Here is a 6,998-nt window from a genome sequence, read left to right on the forward strand (position 1 = left end):
TTTATTGGTCCTCAGAAACTACATATCTGTGGCATGCATGGCCATTGTGATGAATGAAAGAACCCAACACTTTGCCAGATTCTCTGGAGGAGATCTGTCCACACTAAGGAAAGAATTACATGAAGCAATGTGAGCCTTATGTTTCCTCTCTAGCAAACAGATAGCTAGCTGCTGTTGTATATAACAGACAGGAGTGCACGAATATGGGTTGCACATCACACCATACTCATTTGACAATAAAACAAACCATAATTTTAACATTAAACCCAACAATACTGCTTCTAGATATTTCCCCAGCTGATTTTAAAACTTATGTCCATGCAGAACTCTGCAAATCAAGCACGTGAAGAGATGGTCAATGCCATCAGCCAATAGAGATCTATTGAAATGCTAACCAAACACTCCATGGGATTTCTGTTCACTTCTTATCCATTGGATGGCTACAGTAAAAAGGGTGAATAACAACAAGCATTGATGAGGATGTGGAGAATTTGAAAGTCTTATACATCGCTGGAAGGAATGGAAAACAGTTTGGAACTTCCTCAAAGAGTTACGGGTAATGATACAATATGACCCAATTCCACTCTTATGTATATACTCAAGAGAAATTAAAATATATGTTCAAACAAAAATGTACATTTGAATGTTTATTTTACTTCTTAACAGGTAAAAATGGAAACAATGCAAATGTCTATCATCTGATGAAATTATAAATTCAGTATAGTATAACAACATAATGGAATAATATTCAGATATAAAAAGGAATATATAGTGGCTGATATTGACTGATACATGCTACAATATTGATAGACCTTGAAAACATGGTTAGTTAAAGAAGGCAGACCCAAAAGTAACATATTGTATAATTCCATTTATGTGAATTATCAAGATAGGCAAATCTATAAAGGAAACGTAGATTAGAGGTTCCCAAGGCCTGGAGGCACAAGCGAATGGAGACTGACTGCTAACAGGTCCTGGGCTTTGTTCTGGGTGCTGAAAATATTCTAGAATTAGATGGTAGAGATGACTAGACAATATTGTAAATAGCAATATACATTTTATAGCAGTGAATTTTATGGTATACAAATTATCTCTCAAGAAAATCTTTTTCAAAGGATAAAGTTAAAAATCAATTATGCACATGAGTGTTTTCAGAAAACTAGAAAGAACCAAAATGTCTCCAGTAAGTGAAAGGTTAAACAAAGTATCTCCATGCATGCAATAGAGAATTATTCAGTGCTAAAAGAAGAATGAGCAATCAAGCCATGCAAAAATACACATGACTCTTACAAGCATATTACTGGATGAACAAAGTCAGTCTGAAAGACTACATACTAGATGATTTTACTCATCTGACACTCTGAAAAAGGCAAACCTATACAACTGGTAAATGAGTCAGTGGTTCATGGGATTCCAGGAGAGGTCAGGTTTGAATAGGTAAATGACAAGAAATATTTTAGGGTAGTGAAACTATTTTAAGTGATACTGTAATGGTAGATATATGATGTAATGCATTTGTCACAATACAAAGAATAAAACTTAACATGTGCAAATTGCTTGATCTCTCATTTGAGAGATCAAGGACTCCCAGGATAGAATGAAAAGGAATCTAATTCTAAACAGATGAATTAACCTCAGTGAAAGGAGTGGGGGAAATGCTGAATGAAGCAACTTTGGAAATTAGTGGCCTGTAAAACAAAAGGCAAACAGCCATGGCTATAGGCACTCTACTATAGTTATTAAAGTTGCTTTCCGCAGACTATGAGTTAGCAATTCTGAAACTGCTATATGTACACTGGAGTTGGATAATTAAGTAAGGAGATAGATGGTGGATATGGAAGATGGGTTCCTTGCTGTTGGAGTAGAGGGTTACAGAAAAGCAAGGGGAGAAAGTTAAAATGATCAAAGGTACAATGGATTAAAATTAGATATAAATTGAACTCATATCCATTTAACATGCATATTATTTAATTTAACATGGGTGTATATTGCAGATGGCATTTATGGACTGTTTGTACACATGTGTATACATGAGGTTACTATGCACACACATATTTTCTTGGTCATCAGCTCAAGAGACCTTAGAAGAATGACACAGATAGCAATGTGCACAGTCAGATGCTGGATATGGGTTTCTCATGCTATTCCCCAATAAAAAGAAGCAGGACACTTGGAGAAATGGTTGATTCATGGGCAGGGACATAGAAAATTATCTTGGAACATATTGTAGTGACAAAAAGTGTGCAGGTATGCATGCACAAGTGATAGGGTTTGGCAAGGGACACAGAGCAACACAGTCCAATGGTGGGACCATTGGAGTAAAAATATAAAGTAGTATGGATTATAACTCAAACTACAAAACAGCTATTAATCCACTCATAATAGCATCAATGAAGGAATGAAGGAATGAATTAACTTTCTATGTAGAAAAATGCAAACTAACTTTGTGAGTACTCAGTCCTTAACGAAGGACTGCTTTTGGAAAGCTTGCCTCCTTTGTGAAGTATGGTTCAAACGCCACTTCTTTTATACACTTCAACCTATTCACCTCTCCTGATTGTCATTGATCCTTCCCTTTTTTACATTAAGTGTGGACTTTCTAAAGTTACTTCATTCCAAACACACAATGTAGAAAAAAAGAGAAGGAGAACTCTACAATGGGGAAACTTGCAAACATTATCTCAACCAAGAAGTCAAATTTAAGATTCTCAACAATAAGTCATGTTGATAGCTTAATAGTCTTCATATGATACAATGAGAACGGAATCTTACCTCCATGGCCTTCCCCTTTGGAATCCTTAACCCAACCTAATCATGAGAAAAGCATCAGAAAAATCCTAATTTCTACTTATACAAAGTACTACACCAGCATTCCTCAAAATGTCTCATCATCCCTCCTCAAAGATATAAAATGTAAGAACAATCTGAGAAATAGACACAGCCAAGAGGAACTTAAGAAGTCAAGATGACTAAGTGTACTATGGTTTACTAGTGGGTTCCCGCAACTGTGAAAATAATAAACAAAAACTAAGAAACCTGAACAAAGTGTGAGCCTTAGTTAATAATAATAGACCAATATTGTTCACTACTTTAATGCATGTACCATAGTAATAAGATATTACAATAATGGAAACTAGACATGAGATATACAAGAGACTTCCTATTATCTTTGAAAATTTTACACATATCTAAAACAATTCTAAAATTAGAAGTTTATTAAAAAGCAAAGAGACCATCTAGGAACCATTAAATGCCATTATTCGACTTTGAGCTTGTAATACACACTCTTATTTTTTTTGTCAGCATTCCTGCACAGACAACATAGCACCTTTGGAAGGCAGCTATGCTCACCACTGTACAACAAATGCACTCAACAGGTATCTTTGATGACAGGGCAACTTCCTCTTTGTCTGGCTTGGCTGTAGAAGACAATGTCAAGACCTTAAAACAATGAAACACAATGCTTTCTTTTCAGGGACCCATGGAGCTTTCTCCTTCTAATACCTTACATATAGAGAGGACCTCTGCTGTATGGATCCTGTCAGACTCCTTCTCTTCTTCCATTCCTTCCCATTTCCTGCTCAAGACTGAGGATCAACTCACAATCAACCCTCCAGACCTTCCAAAGCTGAAGCTCTTCAGTGTCCCTGCCCCCGGTCTTTCTTATAACATGGATTCCTATCTCAGGAATAACAGATTAACAGCTAAATGATTTAAATAACCCTCCATAAAGATGACAGAATAAACTATTTATCCATCCTTGTTTGATGAGCATGCTGACTGGAAAATGAGTCCTTACAAATACAGTAGCAGGACTTCCCTCTCAGAGAGGAAGGGACTCACATTCACAATTACTGAGTCATTTCCCCCAGTGACGGAAAAAATGTTTCTAAACAACAACCAAGCAACCAATGAACAAATAAACAGTCCATTCTTCCTCCACCACCACTTCTAAAAAAATGCAATATTCTTTTTTTAATTTCCAGAACACCTAATTCCCCAAGCAGAATTCTGAGTATATGTGGACTGGGATACATTTACTTAGAGGAGAATCTTGAGGATTCTGAATGAACACTGGATGGTCCAGTTGCTGCAGATGACACAGCTGCATGGTGGCAAATATCACCTTACATATAGGAAATCAGACATGCATAGGTGTTGGCAGATATTCTGAGCCTGCCAGTCTCTTCTAGAAGGGACTTACTAGTTTGGCAGAAAACATTATTTCTTCCAAAATGACAAATAACATATATTATGGCCAAATCACTTCAGAACAATACTTTCATAAGTGGGCATATATTTTGTGTATCTTTTCCTCATTCTTTCTTGCCTTTCCTCTCCTCAGTGAGTAGGATTATAGTGTCAGCTAAAGCTTGTTAAAACAGAACACCAGAGAGTTAGTCAGCTTTCTGTCACTATAACAAATACTTGAGATAAATCCTCTTTTAAAAGGAAAGGTTTATTTTGGCTCACAGTTGAGGTTTCAGGCCATGAGAGACTGGCCCCATTGCTTTGGGGCAAGGCAGCACTTCAAACAGAGCAAAGCCGCTCACCTCATGGCAAGAGAGCTAAAGAGAGATGAAAAAAAAGAGACAGGATCCCACAATCCCCTTCCAGGGTACAACTCCGCCTGAAGACCTCCCAGGTGGCCCATCTTGTCCAGATGCCACCGCTTTCCAGTATCACTGAGCTGGAGACCAAGTCTTTACTTAGTACATGGGCAGATCCAAGCTCTAGCAATGGTTAAAAAAAAAAAAAAATTGGTGAGGGATTTATTTTAGCTTCTTTATTTCAAAAGCAGAGGTCATATGACATTGTAAGATTTGGGAGAACATGTAATCAGTCTTTTTCTACAGATCTCATCGCTTGTAGATCTCTGAGAAAATCCCTGAGCCCAGCCTGTGAACCGTCATCCCTCACTAGCACCTATCCCAGTCACATTCTCAGTGTGAATAGAGGAACAGACTAGTGGAGTTGATGTGTCCCACAGAGAACTTGTCAGGTAGGAGGTTCTGGGAGTTTCAGCTTTAGGAAATACAAACCTACTGCACTTCTGTGCATGCATCAGTGAACAGAATGGTGACATTTCTCTCATCAGTCACCACATGGGAAGTTAAAAACCAGTGTGCAAATGATGGAGGACCAGGTGCCTCATCCCACGTACCAGGACATTGGCACTTTGCCAAACACCTAGAGGCAACTCTACGTAAGATTTAATTTTTGCCTGATTAAGGACTCAAAATAAAAATTAAGTTCTATTAGAAAATAAATTATGTTGTATTTCTGGTGAATCTAAGTTGAAGAAAAGTTTGTATCTATTGTATACTTAATCTACCCTTGGAAAAAGAGAAAGTTACCCTTCTTTTTAATTTTTTTTTTTTGTGGTACTGGGGTTGAACTCAGTGTGTACACTTTGAGTCACTCCCCCAGTCACTGTGGGGTTTTTCCACACAGGGTCTCACAAACTATTTGCCTGGGCTGGCTTTGAACATTGAGCCTCCTGATCTCTGCCTCCTCAGTAGCTAGGATTTCAGTCAGCTAGGATTATAGTAGCTATTACCCTTCATGATACCCAAAAATCATGAGAAAACTCTGTTAAATATAAAACTTAAGGAATTACATTAAAGGAGAAACTGAGAATTTGTTATGTAAAATATCAATGTTTTCCCTTGTAGTTTTCAAACCCCATATGATTAAACAGGATGATATAACTTGTTTTGGCTATGAATAGGAGTGACTCTGAATGAAAATTACATGACAATTCTGGCTTAAGTATTTAATTTTTTTAAGTATTTAATTTTGAGGTAAGAAATTCCTGCATCTTTTTAACTTGTGAAATGACCATAAGGTCACAAGTACCACAAGATGAACACAAAAGATAATGTGACACTGGTGGCCTGTCCTCAAGCAGCTGGACAGAACAGAGGCTCTCTCTCAATCCCAGTGGGCTATGGGACATAACCTAGACATAAACCTTAATGATATTAAGCCCCTGAAATGTCTAAATTTGTTGCTGTTCCATAACCTAGCCTAATACTAATGTATTTGGACTACTCAAATTAAAAAAAAGTGAATCTACTAAAAATCAAAATTCATGTTAAGTAAAAAATCAGACTGAAAAATCAAAGTTATTGAAGTAATTCCAATGGCACAAGCAATTGTGAATTAGCATAGATTAAAAATGTGAGGGTGGAATTGTATTATATATTTTTTTCCTTTCCTTTTTATGTTTTTCTTATCACAAGAAAGCAAAGTAAAATGTAAATTAAAACGGTCATACATCCCTAAGTCTTCATTAGTAGGAAAGTAAGATGCACATTGCAAACAATATTAGATCGTAATAGGAACTAGCTTGAATTTAAAATTCTTTTTTCAAATTAAAATCAAGATTTGCAGGAGCACAAAAGTCTGAATTCCTATGACTTGATCCTATAATTTTATGGGAACATTGACTCAAAGCTAAAAGTATTTATTTAGCAGTCATTTATCACCCAATGTGTTATACAATGTCAAAAACAAGTACATTTATGAATTACTGGAAAATTACACTCAAACCTAACCAACTGACAAAACATAAACAAGCAAGAATGGGATATAAACATAGTTCTTCATTCAACTTGCATGTGTTAAGAAACACTGAGTAGAATGGCATAGTATTTTCATATGGGAAACTGGGTTTGTTGTGGTGAGTCTCAGGTTAGATCCTCAGGTGCCTAATAGGGTGATCAAATAATAGAACATCAGGATTGAAAGAGATTCTGCTTAACCCTGATTAAGAAAATAGAAGTTCAAAACACCAGCTTGAAATGTTAGTATTTCTGGCAGTATAATTTAGACCAAGGAACTTCAACTCCTGAAGGTCTAATTTCCTCTAGTTTTTGGAAAACAAGCATAGTAATATAGTCTGAGAATGATTTTAGTATTGAATTTAACTGTACATGAAGCAGGCAAAGCAGCGTGTGGCACGATGAAAATTTTTTGAAAATCTCTGAAAAACG

Source organism: Castor canadensis, chromosome 12, assembly GCF_047511655.1.
Source record: "Castor canadensis chromosome 12, mCasCan1.hap1v2, whole genome shotgun sequence".
NCBI classification, from domain to species: domain Eukaryota; kingdom Metazoa; phylum Chordata; class Mammalia; order Rodentia; family Castoridae; genus Castor; species Castor canadensis.